Source organism: Silene latifolia, chromosome 8, assembly GCF_048544455.1.
Source record: "Silene latifolia isolate original U9 population chromosome 8, ASM4854445v1, whole genome shotgun sequence".
Lineage (NCBI taxonomy): Eukaryota > Viridiplantae > Streptophyta > Magnoliopsida > Caryophyllales > Caryophyllaceae > Silene > Silene latifolia.
Window position 1 is genome coordinate 19,552,162 of NC_133533.1, and position 17,674 is coordinate 19,569,835.

Genomic DNA, 17,674 nt, shown 5'->3' on the forward strand with positions numbered 1-17,674 from the left:
CAGATGGATGATGCACCAAGTACTGAGAAGGGAGCTGATTCCCAGGTTCAAAGTTTGACCTTTTTATAACTGTTGTCATTTGTTGTATAACTCTGATTTCATTTTGAATAACTTTTGCTGTCAGAATGTAAAACTCTTGATATTTTCTGATTAACTCTATTATCGAATGTATAACTTTACTTATATTTTGTATAACTCGACTATCTATTGTATTACTTTAATTCACAAGTATGTCTATTTCTTTGTTCCAAATATCTCTAATTGCAACTACAATATGTCTAATTTTGTGTGTTGTCCTTGCTTTTCCCGGATGGTTGAGGTCAAGCCAAGGGTAAAGAGGGTGCATGAAATCACGGTTTCGTGTCGACCTCAAAGACTTGTCTCTCTCATTGAAAAGCTTAATGAGGATCGGTGTCCATTTGTTAAGAAAATTGGGTTTGGTGGCCTTTTGGAGCTCAAGATTAGCAACTTCCCACTTGCACACGTTCGCCTGTTCTTAGAGTCCTTCTCTGACGGGTCATATGTGTTCAGGGCTTCGCGGAAGAAGGAGTTTATGATCAGTAAGCATGACGTGCATGACTGTTTCTTGTTACCTTTCGGACCCAACCCTCTACCTTTGGTGCATGTGAGCTCGCAGAAGGGGTCCAACGATCCCGAGAATAAGGAGCTGAAGGACAAATGGCGGCAAGTGTACGGGGTGGCCAAAGGGAATAGTGCAATACCCTTAGGGAAAGTTTACAAGCAACATCTGGAGTATGAGGAAGCGGACGATCAATTTTGCCGCCTATTTGTTTTGTTCTGTATGTCTTCATTCCTCGCACCCACCCCAAACAGCGGGATAGATTGGAAGCTGTTAAGGGCTGTAGAAGATCCTAAAGCCATCCCGCATTTTGACTGGTGCTCTTATATTTTGGACATGATGGTGAAAGCGGGGTTATACTGTTAAAAGGGGGTAACAATGTTGAACGGGTGTATCCCGTTCCTCATGATAAGCTACTTTCAGCGATATGATTACAAGGGTAAGCCGTGCCGCCATGATCTACCTTTGATTAAGCATTGGGATTAAGCTTCTCTTGTAGAGAGGGTAAAATTTGAGGTGGGTCAAGGGGGATTGGGTACTTTAACCTTGTCTAAGACCAGGTATCCGAGGTGCCTTCAAGACCCCTCTTATGGAAGGAGTGTGGACAGTAGCAGCCTCAGCGACCCGCGTGAACCCAAACTACTGTTGCTATCAGCCCCCCCACCCCCTCTTTCCTGCTCAACTTCTGAGAAGAAGTTCATTCAGATAGAACTACCAGCAGGTGTCGAGGATGACCAGGAATTGAAAGTTAGGGCTGTCGATGTAAGTTCAAACTATTATATATTTCTGCAGATGGATTCTGGTTCAGCTGAACGTACGCATCTATTATAATATAACTAACTTACTGTACTTCTTGAATGCAGTCTACTCACGAGCTTTATCTACAAATGCAAAGGAACGCTATTGTGTTCTATTCATGGTACGCAGATGCAACCGCAAGGATCAAAGCTGTAACTAGTGATCCGACGGGCCTAAATCCTAGTCAGCCCTCTCAAGAATTCTTTGAGGGTGAAAAGATTCAAAAGTACGTCATTTGAAGCGAGAGCAGTTGCAGAAAAAGGTGAAGGTTTCGTTGGTAACGCTCCTGCATTTGGAGAGGTAGTTACCGAGCCTCCCAAAAAATCTGACGGAATCGATGCATCTACGCGGCAAATAAGTGAAGTTCTTTCTAGTCTCGCCAATGATGGGGGTGGCAGGGGTGGTAACCCCCGTGTTGAGCCGTGTCGAGAGTCCGTCAAAGCCGACACGCCAACGAAATCAGTTGCAGTTTCTTGGTCAAAAATTATGGAGGAAGTGGGAGGTGATACAGAAGTTTCTAAGCCGTTGTCACCTGCTAGCCCAGGGTTAGAGGATCAAGTTTTGTGCACCCCCGGCCCAACTGTCAGAGAACTGTTGTTGGAGGCGAATTACACCGAGGAAGAAATGGACGAAACTTACGGACGGTCAAAGGACGATGAGGTTCGCCCCTAGGCAGGTGATGAGGGGCATGAGCACGTTCATGGGGAGGAATTGAACATGTATGCTGAAAATGTTGGAAGATTGTCAGACATTGACCATGAAAGAGCAGCAGACATTGTAGGCCAAGCTGACGGACCGTCGAGGATCTTGAATCTCGGCCCGTGGTAGGTGATGAGGTGCATGAGCAAGTTCATGGGGAGGGATTGCAAGAAAATGTTGAAAGATTGTCGGACAATAAACCGTCGGATAAGGAGATGGAAAAATCTACGGTCCCGAAGGTGGGTTTGGAGACACAAGAATTGATGGAGTGTATGTTTTCTACTGCTGAAATGAAGGAAGCTTTATGTGGACTTCCAGCGTACGGGAGTGGTCCTGGTGGCGAGGTAAGTTTGTTAATCTGCGCTAAATACTTTTGTTACAATCGTATTTTTTCTTTTTTATTGGTCGTGTATAACTCTAAGTTGATAAAGTATAACTTTGTTGAAACTTATGTTGAGGCCTTGTAACTGTAGTGCCACTGCAACGACCGGTTGGTACAACTCCTAACCAGTATATGACTACAGTTATACAGTATATGACTAGAGTTATACAATATATGCTTTGTAGTTATACCTTAGATAGCTGGAGGTATAGCTAGAGTTATACCTGGAGTTATTCCTGGAGTTATACATTATAGTGTATATGCTTACAGTTATACATTTTATGGCCAGAGATATACATTCTATGCTCACAGTTATACATTTTATGGCCAGAGTTATACGTTTGGTGTTTAATTTTATTATTTTTCATTCAGGCCACTGTTAAAAAGGATGTAATTGAGAATGTTGAACAACATTCTAACAATGGGGGTGTAAACGTAGATGTCGTCGATGGTGCGAAGATCACCCCGGGGAATCCTTCAACGGAATGGAGTGGAAATCAAATCCCGCTGACTTTCATGAGCACGGCAGATTTGAATGAGGCATTTGCCGGGGTTGAGGAGCGAACGATTGGTGCTGCCAAAGAAGGTTCGGCAGTTGAAATCGATGGTGCTAGGGTTGAGCCGGTTGCACCACTCCCACCCCCTATTTATGTGCCGCGATGTGACATGATCCACCATCCTTTCTTACTGCATTCCTGCCCCCTTCCGTGTATGGACATTGTACCTGAGAACCTAGGGTGTTCTCACGATTGCGGGGCACCCGAACCTGACCAGCACGTATGCTCACAGTGGTTGCGATTTAACAAGGAACGTTTCAGGACGGTGTTCAGGGTGAGGAAGGATGTAATGGATTATGTCTTCGATCAATTCCACGACCATAAGAAAGTGTAAGTAGAAGATAAGTTTTACCTATATTTCAATACGACAGTCAAACAGCCCATGAATCTTTTCCCTTGCTGCGTGTCTCAATTTTTCTAATCCTTTGTAGGGAACAATTGGTCACATATCCCACACCAAACTGCATAACGCGTATTGATCTCCAGTCGTTGATGCCCGGGGTTCAGATTTTGGCCAACGTCATCGACTGCTGGTCTGTACTACTCAATCAGCTTACGCACGCGAACACTGCAGCTGTTTCAAGTTCACGCTGTTTCTTTGGCCTAGGTCACGCTGTAAGTGTGCTCGAACTCCGCAAGTTATTTTGTGACAAAACTGTACGTAACTTGTGATACAAGCTGCCAACCCCCGTCTATCATTTTTATAGGACCTAGCAATTGCAATTTGGCAAGGCAGGAAGAAAAACTTGGTTGTTGATAATTCTGAAGGCTTTTGTGCCTCGTGGGACATGTGGCAAGAGTCGTGTTCTAGTCCATTCCAACTGGACTCCGATATGGTGAGCTCAGATATCAATATAGAGACATTTACATACTGGAATACTACATTATTTTCCTAGAGTTTAACAGTATATGCTTAGAGTTGTACATCCTATGGCAAGAGTTATACATTATATAACTCTAGCTTTCAGAATGACTATAGTTATACGTTCTAGGACTGAAGTTATACATTATTTGTCTAGAGTTATACAGTATATGGCTAGAGTTATACATTATATAACTCTAGCTTTCAGTATATGCTTAGAGTTGTACATCATATGGCAAGAGTTATACATTATATAACTCTAGCTTTCAGAATGACTAGAGTTATACGTTCTAGGACTGAAGTTATACATTATTTGTCTAGAGTTATACAGTATATGCTCAGAGTTTTGATGAGTGGCTAACTTCACTCCATAACTCTAGGCATATAATGTATAACTTTAAGCATATACAGTATAATGTATAACTCCAGGCATCTGCTTACTGCACATAATGTACAACTGCAAGAATATACTGTATAACTCTAGAAATTGAATGTACAACTCTACACATAAAATGTATAACTCTAACCATAGAATGTATAATTCCAACTACGCACAATATGTACGCCTCTAATCTGCTAATTATGTTTTATAACTCTTAGATTTTTGGTGCATGTTTGTAGGTTTTCGTCCCGGTAAGCAGTGGCGATCAAGATCATTACTCTTGCATTTGCATAAATTTCCTCTCCGAGCAGATCGAGTACCTTGATAATCGTTCTTATGAGGACGATCTTTAAATTACCATACGGAGGGATTGCGCGTATTACTGTAAGTCTTATAAAACTGGTGACTATATTAATTATCAGCTCCATTGTTTTGTTAATTGGTCTTCCAATTTTAAACGCCTTGCCTAACTTCCGCCAGGCTGATGCAATGGGAAAGTATATGGCCTACAAAGGGCTCGACAAAGGGAAGAAAGTTGAAGGGTTTCCTTTTGTCAACATTAAATTCAATCGGGCGGGGAACAGGACATACCGACAATGACGTGGTGCATACGTCATGGTTCATATGTTCTTTTGTACCGTGGAGAGCCATTCGACCGTACCTTAGGGACTAAGGAAAGCAATGACCTCATGCGAGCGGAAATTGCTACAACCCTTGTCCTCAGTGACATTAACTTGGAGAGGGAAGATGTGTTATCCAGGGTATGACTTTTAAGGAGCTTAAAGACCGTGAAATGGAGGAGGCGCGTGATAAACAGAGGATAGCCGGCAACACAAGTGGAAGGAAGAGAGGTGTTGGAATCGCCGGAGAGAACAGTTCTTCTAAACGACCTTGTTCTAAAGTCAGTTCAACGTATCGACTCCACCTTCCAAAGTAGCCCTGGGCGGACGCCGTCTAGTCGGGCCCTCTCGCTGTTAATAGCCGCTCCGGGGTAAGGGCGATGGCCTTGGTTGCACCACATATTGCGGGGAACCGGGGACGCCGAACTTACAAAGTGGTCTCAAGATCTTTGAAGATGAACAAGGAATTAACTAGGGATATCTGGTGTATCGCAAACAAGTGGTGATTACGTTTTCCTTGATGACTACAAATTTCCAAATGAGTAAGTCATTCGAAATCCTAACGTTTTATCATATTAAGTTTTATCAATATAGACACATTGGTTTACCGGAATACTACATTATTTTGCGTAGAGTTTTACAGTATATGCTCAGAGTTGTACAATATATGCTTTGGAGTTATACATTAGAGGCCTGGAGTTATACCTAGAGTAATACATGGAGTTATATGTTTCATCACTGAAGTTATATATATCGTTAATGGAGTTACACACTCCTAAAGCTGATTATACATTTCATCGGTGAAGTGATGCGGTCATTTTAATATAGCGATTACCTTCCCATTTAGTATACATTATAGCATGACTAACACTGTTGTCGAACTACGGTGAACCACTTGTGAGTTATGGCGGCACGGAACAATTAATAGGTTGCAAATGTTGTCTATGCTCCCTGAGACGCCAATGGATGAAAAAGTGATTGAGTGTTGGTCCTTGTTGCTTAATCGATTGGAGGCACAGGATTGCGCGATTTTTCGTTCGTCTTTCTTCGGTATCCGTCATATGGTATGGTCCTAATCAATCCTTTAATATGTTATAAGAGTTGCACATACCCTCTTTAAAACTTTCACAGTGGAAAATGAGTCTAAAGTTATACATACCCTCCCTGGAGTTAAACATTTCGTTTTGAATAGTTATTAACAACCAGTATGAACTTAGGCATTTTTCATTATGCTATAAGAGTTCTTTGTACAACTCCAATGCACAACCCCTATAACTCCTTTGGTATCCTCACACATATCTGCTACTTGAACAGGAAATAATCTTGAGCCTTGTACGAAACCCTGTCCAACAAACACCGGACACCGATAGGTTGTACAATACGTGGGGACGTCTTCGAACCGATGTGGGACGATTTCAGCTTGAAGGCTGATTTAATCTTCGTACCCATTAAGATTGATGCCCATTATGCATGTGTGTGTATCAACTTTAATTCTAGGGCGATTGATCTTCTGGACAATAAGTATTATTCAAGTCCGCGGTAATCGGAGATATGCAAAGCATGTCACGTTATTGTAAGTGGAAGTAATTTGTAATTATGTTCAACTAAAAAGTGTTGTCACCGCTTTTACAATTTCACTTTTTGACGTTCTTGTCTCTGCCAGGCGAGCCTCATGAGCGACTATGTGGAGTCTAGGGACAACACGAAGAACAGAGGGAAAGACATACCGGCGTTCGCCCGTCGAGATCCAGTTTGCCTGGCATCGCAAACGATAAACGACACCGAGTCGGCTTGTTCGCCATGATGCACATGTTAATTACGAGGGTGAAAGTTTTGGTCACGTTGATCTCGAGAGGAAGGTGAACCGTCGATATTTGGTGATCCGGTTGCGACGACGCTTCTCTAGTTGACATGAACATCATCGGGGAAGGAGTTCTGGACAAGGTCAACGGTTTCATTGGCGATAAATTACAGATCCTGAAGCAAGTAGAAGCCAGACGGAAAGTAGCGCGGAGAGGAGATAAAAAACCTGCGAAAAAATAGAATGTATTTCCTTTCATTCTGTATTCTCTTTTTTTGCAACTCTAGTATGTTGTCAAGAAACTCCTTAACAACTTAGACAACTTTTTGGAATATATTGTTACTATATCATCTTGGTCAGTCATAATGAAAAAAGTTTCTGAGATAAGTTTACACTCTATGAACTAAAGTTATACAAATTATGTACAGGAGTTATACAACACATGTCTGTAGTTATGAAAAAAAGGCAAAATTTATTAGACAGCTAAGAGTTATACAAAAAACATCAAGAGTTCTACAAAGCGTGTACAAGAGTTATACAACATATGACTACGATTATGTAAAAGGAATATTTTATTAGACAATTATGAGTTTTTCAAAAAATAACAAGAGTTATACAAATTGGGTACAAGAGTTATACATTACGTGAAATACGAGTTATCCATATATAGGTAAGAGTTTTACTTAAAGCCACTGGACTTATAATTCGTTCTTAAAGAGTTATACAACATTAGCTTGAAATTTCACACACCATATTACTGAAGTTATACATTCTGGAAGGTGCAATCCCCCTTCAAAATAGACAAAAGCTAGCTATTAAATACCCCTTCCGTCTCACCAGATTTTTTACCTTTTAAAGAAAAAAAGATTGTAAATAATTTGTTGAGACGGAGGTATTTTTCTACGCCTACTACTACTGACATGTTATGTTTCTCTATTCTTCGTTGTCTTCGTCTTCTTCTTCTTCTTCTTCTTCTTCTTCTTCTTCTTCTTCTTCTTCTTCTTCTTCCTCTTCCTCTTCTTCTTCTTCTTCTACTCCTTGAGATCTTTGGTGAAGACGGTGGATGCTCGAGAGAATGGGTTAGGCGATTCCGTTTATCGTGGTGTGCCATTTGTTTACAGTTATTACACATGCGCTTTGGCTTAGAAGCCAAGGCAATGGCTTTAGCCTTAGCTGACACCATTCTTTTACCGTTGCCTTTGTTTTTCGATTGTTTTGGTGGAAGTATCGTTACCTCGTCACTGGCCGAGCAACCAAGGATTTGCTCAAATTCTTGCTGCTTTGTTAAATCCTTCTTGTACGGTAAAAGTTTCTCCTTGAACTCTCTAATTAACGAGCTTAATTTCACAACTTCAGTCTCACTCGTGCCACGAAGTAAACCAATGGTTGCATGAACTTCTGACCACAACTTCACCATCGCAACTTCTTTTGCATCAGCGCTACTATTTGTTTCCATTTGTTCACCATCACATTCTGATAATCTGAATTGCAATGCATCCTTTCTCCATCTTGTAGAAACGTAATCAACTGGAATTGTCTTCATGCCGTTAGCCGACAAAATCCATACTATATGTCGACACAAGAGAAATCCCATCCTTTCAAACATCATACAGCTACACTGTGTAGCCTGTGTCCCTGTAATCCAATTAAATTATGTCGTTAGTAGTCTTATACATATAATAATAAGAGTTAAACATTATCACGTAGAGTTATACATATGGCAACAAGAGTTATACATTCTGAAAACTAAAGTTATTCAAAATGTAATCAGAGTTATACTACAAATGACAACAGTTCAGTGAAAAATTGAATAAATTCTAATGTTATTCTGAAAGTAGAGTTATACATATGGCAACAAGAGTTATACATTCTGAAAGCTAAAGTTATTCAAAATGTAATCAGAGTTATACTACAAATGACAACGATTCAATGAAAAATTGAATTTCTAGTGTTATTCGAAAGTAGAGTTATACATATGTCAACAAGAGTTATACATTCTGCAAGTAGAGTTATGCATATAATAAGAAAAGTTATACATTCATAAAACTTAAGTTATTCAAATTGTTGTCGATTTATACAAATGAGATAATGCATTTCTTTGAACAATTGTATAACTCCTATGTTGAACAATGTAACTTTGGCACTATATCTAGCAACTTGATCAACTACCACATAAAGTTGATGCCAAAATGTTGTTACAGGTTGTACTCGACGTTGAAACTTTTTGTATGATTGAATCCTTTACGACAGTCACTTCAACTCCATCGACTTGACATAGTCGACACTCTTACATGTATCGATTGAGCAAATGGCCTCTAGTTGGAATTCCTTGAAAACCTCACGGGTATAAACATCCGACGCATATTCCTCTATGGGTAAATGCGTCCCCATTGCCGGTGTTGAGTGTCGGTTTTCATGGTCAAGTCTCTTCTGCGTATGCCGTTGATGGTCCATAGCGCTTTCAAAACGCATCCAAAACTCCACTAACGCACGACTTCGCTCGAACTTCTTAAAAAAACTATTCTTTGCTCTCGATCTCCGGGTTGTCCTCATTACACCACCCATGTTCAAGTCCCTGCAATGGGCCATCACCCATTGGCTCCTTTTATCGTACGCAACCACGTAAACCACTCTTCGTTCACAAGACCATGCGCTTCCATTTTTTCGCCCACCTAGCGTCAAAGTCGTCGCTTCTATGTTGTCGTCCCATATAATGTTGTTCAATTTCTGAACGAACTCCTTATAATCCTCCCTTGTCACCCCGACCTTTGATGGCACCTTGTTCATTATATGCCACATGCAAAATCGGTGTCGTGCGATCTTGAAGCAAGGGTACGGCCTTAATAATGCCGGACACGATCCGTGATAATGTACTTGGGTTCCTTTCCTCCCATAACATTCAAAACCTGTTGAAAACCCTTTGGAAGGATTCATGGTCTTCATGGGCAATCAATGCCCCTGAGAATGTCACCGATCGCTTATGGTGATCTATGCCGGTGAATGGCGTGAAAATCATATCGTACTTGTTTGTTGAGTATGTTGGGTCGTATGACGACCGCATCTCCAAAAACGGAGTAGTTCCTTCTAGCGGTTACGTCGGCCTATTGCGCTTCAAGGTGTTATCCTTGTCAACTTCATAATCAAAATAAAACCCCTGCCTATTTTGTGCCATATTCTTGAACCGGTCAATGAACAATTGACCGTCCCGTTTATGGATGAAGCACTTCACATCTCGGTGAAAGTTCTTAAAATCAGTTAAGGATGCACCAATGTTCTCGAACCCATTTACGAACTCCTTACACATGTTGTACGTCCTAGTTGCTCCTATCCTCAACTGCAGTGGACAACAAATCCTTATCAGTGCTGATTAATAACCAAGAATTCCTCAACTATAACTCTTTCAGCTATTATTATAACTTCTTGAAACATATGCATAACTCCATTGATTGATTATGCAACTTCTTATTATTTATAACTTTTAGGTTTACATAACTCTATCATCTCGGTGAATAACTTTAGAAGTTTGTCATTCAATTAGTGGATGTTTGTTTAATAGTAAACTAACCCTTGAGTTGTACATTATCAAGTACTTGTGAAAATCTTCTATGTTCGCGACATCTTTTGAAGCGACGATCCTCACTCGATACAAGCTCGTGATTATGCCCCATGTGGAATCGGTCAATTACTAGTACTCCATTCTTCATAAATAGCCTGACATGTGCTTTACACCCTACCCTCTTATTTGTATATTTCCTCGGTTCGAGTTCTTTTTCCCATTGCATTCCTTCTTCCCTAATCCCGGACTCATTTTTTTTATTTACTACCTCTCCTTTTGGGACATATGTGAATCCCTCTCTGTTGCAAACCAGCAACTTTGTCTGCATTTCACCGTCGCGCCATTTTTTCGTCGAGTACTTCCGAACATCAAACCCGGTCGCCAATGCATAAACTTTATAGAATGTCACTGCCTCGTCGATTTCAAAAAATTGTTGCCCTACACAAGGTGTAAACTCATTTGCCAAATGCTTACAATACTCAGTTTCCATTTTTGCTGCCTTGCGACCATCGAGCAGAATCAAACATCCATGAAATGATTAAGAAATACATAACTTTACACATATCTTTGTATAACTCTATGCATGATTTGTATACCTCTGGGCACAGACTGTATAACTTTGGGTATATAATGTATAACTCTTACCATATCATGTATAACTATAGTCACACTCTGTATAACTCTAGGTAGATACTGTATAACTCTAGTCATACAATGTATAACTCTAGTCACAGGATGTATAACTCTAGTCATACAATGTATAACTCTAGTCATTTAATGTATAACCCTAGTCACACTTTGTCTAACTCGGGCACAGAATGTATAAGCTGTAGTCGGATAATGTATAACTCTAGTCACAGTATTTATAATTCTAGTCATTCAATGTATAACTCTAGTCACAATGTATAACTCTAGGCACAGTCTGTATAACTCTAGTCATAGGATGTATAACTCTAGCTACACATTGTATAACTCTAGGTAGAGACTGTAAGATTTATAACTCATTCTACACAATGTATAACTCTTACCATATCACACTCTGTATAACTCTAGGTAGATACTGTATAACTCTAGTCATACAATGTATAAGTCTAGTCACAGTTTGTATAACTCTAGTCATACAATGTATAACTCTGGGCACATAATGTATAACTGTAGTCATACAATGTATAAGTCTAGTCACAGGATGTATAACTCTAGTCATACAATGTATAACTCTAGTCATTTAATGTATAACCCTAGTCACACATAATGTATAATGTATGTAGTCGATAATGTATAACTCTAGTCACAATATTTATAATTCTAGTCATTCAATGTATAACTCTAGTCACAATGTATAACTCTATAATAACTCTAGTCATAGGATGTATAACTCTAGCTACAAAATGTATAACTCTAGGCAGAGACTGTAAGATTTATAACTCTAGGCACAGTCTGTATAACTCTAGTCATACGATGTATAACTCTAGGCACAGTCTGTATAACTCTTGTCATACGATGTATAACTCTAGATACATAATGTATAACTATAGGCAGAGACTGTAAGATGTATAACTCATTCTACACAATGTATAACTCTTAGCAAATAATGTATAACTCTAGGTATATAATGCATAACTCTAGTCATACTTTATATTCTAAGAGTTATACATTTAATGAAACGGCACAATATATGAAATGGGAAGGGTTATAAGATTTTGAAGCAGGGATATGGCAACTCAAAGGACACATTACTAATTATAAATTCATTCCACTATCTCAATAACCAGTCCATTATATCCCTATCTCCACCCTAAACTCCAAACCCTAAATCTTTAAAACCTAATAATAAACTCCAAACTTCCTTCAACAACAATGAATAATACCATTCGTAATACATGCATTATGACCGAGTACAACAAGAGTTTCATACGCCGGTTCTTTGGACATCGAGAGGAGGTAGAGGAGCTACCTTGAGGACGCTCGGATCGCACTCAGGGACAAAAAAAATGGCCTGTTAGAGCCGCAGATTATGCGGCTATTAGAAGATATTGCATCTCATGGAACGAAACCTCCAAATAGCAAAGGAGGAGAGGATGAATATCATAGAAGAGAATTCATCCCTATATGAACATCTAAGAACTGTATTTTTAGCAATGCATTAAGTTTATGTATCTATATATATTAATTAAGTTCATGTATGGTAAATGTGGATTTGTTTTACTATCCTTTCCATCATCTTCTTTGTTTTATTTTATTTAATTTGTTTTACTAACAAACGCAGAAAAACTAAGCGAAAAATAATTACAGAAAAAACAATGACGGAGAAAAACACATGCAAATAACATGTATAACTCTGGGCACAGAATGTATAACTGCAGGCATTTAATGTATAACTCTATGCATATAATGTATAACTCTTGGCATATAATGTATAACTCTAGGCATAGATTGTATAACTCCAAACACAGTCTGTATATGCTAAGAGTTATACATTATATTCTAAGAGTTATACATTATATGCCTAGAGTTATACATTGTAGAGTGTATTACTGTAGTTCCAGAATGTATAACTCTAGTCATACAATTTGTATAACTCTTACCTATATATGGATAACTGTACTTCACAGAATGTATAACTCATAACTGTAATAAATTTTGCCTATCTCATAACTGCAGTCATGTGTTGTGTAAATTGTTGTACACAATTTGTATAACTCTAGACACAAACTGTATAACTCTATGTATTTAATGTATAACTCTATGAACAGTCTGTATAACTCTAGTCATAGGATGTATAACTCTAGCTACACAATGTATAACTCTTAGCATATAATGTATAACTCCAAACACTGTCTGTATATGCTAAGAGTTATACATTATATGCTACGAGTTATACATTATACGCCTAGAGTTATACATTTTAGAGTGTATTACTGTAGATCCAGAATATGATGTGTTGTACAATTTGTATAACTCTTACCTATATATGGATAACTGCAGTGATGTATTGTATAACTCATGTACAAAACGTGTATAACTATAATCATACGATGTATAACTCTATACACAGTCTGAATAACTCTAATGATACAATGTATAACTCTAGCCACAGCCTGTATAACTATATCAAAATTGGTTCTTTAGTAAGATTTTTACGCACAATTTAGGGTTTGAATTACGCACAATGTATAACTCTAGCCACAGCTGCAGGAAATTGTCAAAGAGTTTTACAAAAAACCTCTGGAGTTATAACACGATGAATATAAGAACTGCATGTGTACACTGTATTATTGAAGTTATACATATTTGGGTCAGAGTTTTACTAAAACCCACTGAAGTTATAATTCGTACTTGATGAAGCTTTTAAATTACCATCATTTTTTTCGATCAACAACAAGCTACCAAAATAAAAGAACAAATATGATGAACACAATGAATGTACAACAGTATTAAGAATAATGAACACAAATTAAATAACTACAACCTACAATAATGAACATTCGGAACTCACCATCGACGGCAACTTCAATCTGCATATAATCGATTTCACGAACCCTGACTGTCATTTTGATCGTCTTTTTGTGATGAACAATGACAAATTATTTATTTTCAACAAAGCGAATGAATTTTATACGGAAAGATGATGTAGTTAATAGTGGGAATGAAATTTCTTTAATCTTTTTGATGATTTATAATGGATTTGCAGAATTATTCAGGTTTTTTTGATGATTTTCATGGGTTTGGCTTGTTGAGAGGTTTTGAATGGTGAAAAGAGGAGGGAAGCATGCAAAATGATTTAGGAGGCTTTGTTTATTGCTATTGTCCGCGGGATTTGATATGGAGGCAGTACATAAACAGTGAAAGTGGTCCCTCTCTCACACAATCACCATTTTCCTTTTTTTTTTTGCTCTAAAAATCACGCCCTCTCTCCTCATCTCATCCCTTCAATCCCTTCATCCAAGGGCTCTTATAAAGACTTAGGGCCTTATAAGGTATGAAGACCTTATAAGAACCCTTCTCTCTCTCTCTCTCTCTCTATATATATATATATATATATATATATATATATATATATATATATATATATATATATATATATATATATATATATATAGGTGAGTTCTTATGAGTTCACCTTATGCCATTGAGTCTCTAAGTCACTCTAAGGGCCATTGGATGAGAAAATGGATGGTTGAGATGGATGAAGAAGGAATGGATTAAGGACTATTAAAAAAAAAAGGAAAAAAATGTAGATGGTTGGATTGAAATGGATGGTTGAGATTGAAATTAACAAAAAAATTATTTTACCAATCAAATTTCTATACACTAATTAATTTTTCTTTCTCTCTCTAGCCCCTAATTAATCAGTTTTGAGTTTTAGATTTCAGAAGTGTAAATGTAATGTTGTATGAGTTTTACAAGTGTAAATCTAACACTTTGCGAGTGTAAATGTAACATTTTAAGAGTGTAAATTTGATTTTTTTTTACGGAATATTTGAATTTATATAATTTTAACATTTTACAAGTGTAAATTTGATGTTTTACAAGTGTAAATGTAACATTTTAAAAGTGTAAATTTTATTTTTTGTGACGGAAATTTTGACTTTATATAATTTTAACATTTTACAAGTGTAATTTTGATGTTTTGCGAGTGTAAATGTGACACCCCGGGATAACGGAAAATATAACTTATAAATTCAAGCGGAAAAAATGGGAATTTTTGAAACTTTTAAAATTTAAAGCGCGGGTTTATTAAAATACCAAACACAAACAAAGAATGCGGAAATAAAGTTTAAATTATACAAACGTGATAGTCAAGGTGAGGGAAAATATATCCCTCGAATGACAATACAATAAAAGGTAAATCTAAGCAATCCTAATAAACCAACTACTAGGCCAAAGTGCTCGCTAGCTCACACATATCTTCACCCCATAGATGCACCAACTAATACCTGTCATTCATGTAAACATGAACGCCACAATCAGTGGGGAGTAACTCAAGGTTCTCCCAGCCACAAAATGTCGAAACGAATATAACAAAGAACTAAAACAGGTAAGTCATGTAAGATAATTAAATAATACGAAAGACAAGAATACGGTCATTTATATAAAAGCACGCATTTCAAGAAAATACAACATAGCTATGAGATTAGAATTTGAATCATGTGAAGCAGTTAAGTAAGGGATCAACCAATGCAATTTACAAGAATAGAAATTGTAGCCATTACTTGGAAAACCACTTAGCAAACATTGTACGGGACGTGGCTACTAATGTCCCATTTATACTTATGGCTTGCATCTCACCATAAGAACGGGTGGGAACATCAATCCCGACGATCATATCGCAACTAGAGGGCTTATAGCTCACCCCTAGTATCCAATAGGACCAAGGCAAACAACACAAGGCATAACTCTTACCTTAAAAGACAAACACCAATATCTATAACCAAGCAAGACCTTTACTACTCATATATCAAAATATAATTCCCCTGGTAGGACGACAATGGTACTCCCAAGACTCAGTCTAGTCTAAATCGCCAGACTCTCGGGGCAGAACGGTCCTCGATTCGACATGCGGCAGAACAGTCCGCATCCAAGACTCGATCGACAGAACGGAAGTCGAGAACCCACAATCGGCAGAACAGTCCGAAAGAGGCGGAAAATATGAGCTAAACCCACAATCGCGTAACAGTCAGAAAGAGGCGTAAAGACAAGTCAAGAAAAATGTATAGCATAAAGGCATTGTCACCAGAATACGATATGAGGTAACCCGCAATCGGCAGAACAGTCCGAAAGGGGCGGGAAAAACATAAATCAACCAACTCCCGGCAGAACGGCACGAGAGCGGCGTAAACCAATACTTGGCAGAACGGCACAAGTGAGGCGTAAAGATATATCAAGCGTGTAAGATAGCATTATGACCTTTCCACAAGAATACGACTCAACCAAATAAATATTTATAATAAATCTTTCATACTTGTATTAAATTAATAAATATCTCATTTCATAATTTAGAATGCCGGTTGAATATAACAAGCGATAATGAATAATTTACGTTATATGGAATATACAGAATAAAATGTGACCAAGTTCAAGTGACCCATTTATGAGCCAAATAAACAAACCATGCGAGGCCCGATACTAGAAATCACAAGGAACCCAACACATGAACCATCACAAACCCAATGAATATAACAACTTAGCCCAACAAGCAAGCTAGACAAGTCCAACTAAATTAATAGGACAAATTTCAATTAAATTAGCAAGTCAAAACCAAATAGATAAATATGACAAGTCCAATTCAAATAATATGTAAATGGATGACATTTAACGAGCCACGTAATATAAAACACGAGACGGTTATTAAACTTATTCAAATGGAGCGGACTTGATACCAAAAATGCCCATAACTTAAATGTGGTCTAATAACTAAATCATGCAAACCCAACTAAATAAATGTGTCGAGTCCAATTAAATTAACGATTCAAACCCAAAAGAATAAATATGACAAACCCAACTTACTAAGTATAACTAGTTCAATTCATTAACCTAACTAGTCCAATTTATCCACATTACTAGCCCAATTACCAAGATCAAATAAGCCCTCAAACCAAATCGAATAAGCCCAACAAAATAAATGTGTGAGAGAACGATATTAACTAATTACGTTATAAAAATATGAGGCGGAAATCAATTATTTCAAACAAACTAAACTAGCGCCAAAACACAACTCGACCCACGACACAAGAGGCCGTTGAACAGCCCCATAATGCAGTCCCTCAACCATGTCAAAACACCGTCATTCCCTGCCCGAAACAGAGTCACAAAGCAGGCCGTGACCCTCCACCCACAACGGTCCAAAACGAACCACACCACCACCTATTTCACGGCTGCCAAACAGCCTGTGAACAATCCCAAAAAAAACAGTCGCATAAACCGTGACGACAACCTAAACAACCACCCAACCTTTGTGTCAATCAAACTCAAGTTTTCGAGACTAATTCAAAGGGGAAAGTTGAGACGGAAATGGGTATGACTATGGCATGAATAACCACCGTAATTTACCACCACCAAGCTCGACCAAAAACCAGAAAAAGAAGCTACAACTACCCGTCCTTTTGAGACGGATACTAACGCGACATAGCAGGGGCAAGGCCACCAAATCTCGCTCACACCAAACCCGAATTACGGTCCCAAAAAAGCCATTACTAACAACGAGTTTAAGGCGGAAATTAACATATAAAAGCGACAAAAGACACAAAGGACCCAACTTTATCGAAAGAGAGCATGTAAAACGATATATCAAGACGGAATTTCGACATTTGTCGAGTAACCTATCACCGTTACCTTTTTGCTCTCCTAAACGAGTGAGGAATCGCCCAAGGATGACCTTAAACCCAAAAATGAAAGAAATTAGACCAAAATCTGAATCCCTTGTAAGACGATCGTTCT

At 38.2% G+C, this 17,674-nt stretch overlaps 1 long non-coding RNA gene across 1 annotated transcript; it reads left to right on the top strand.

Moving 5' to 3' along the window:
* The first annotated feature begins 3,178 nt into the window (after nt 1-3,178).
* On the top strand, nt 3,179-3,827 carry LOC141594192 (uncharacterized). The gene is made up of 3 exons (XR_012522044.1): nt 3,179-3,346; nt 3,448-3,631; nt 3,724-3,827. It is a non-coding gene; the product is annotated as an uncharacterized LOC141594192 (long non-coding RNA).
* The last annotated feature ends 13,847 nt before the right edge of the window (nt 3,828-17,674 follow it).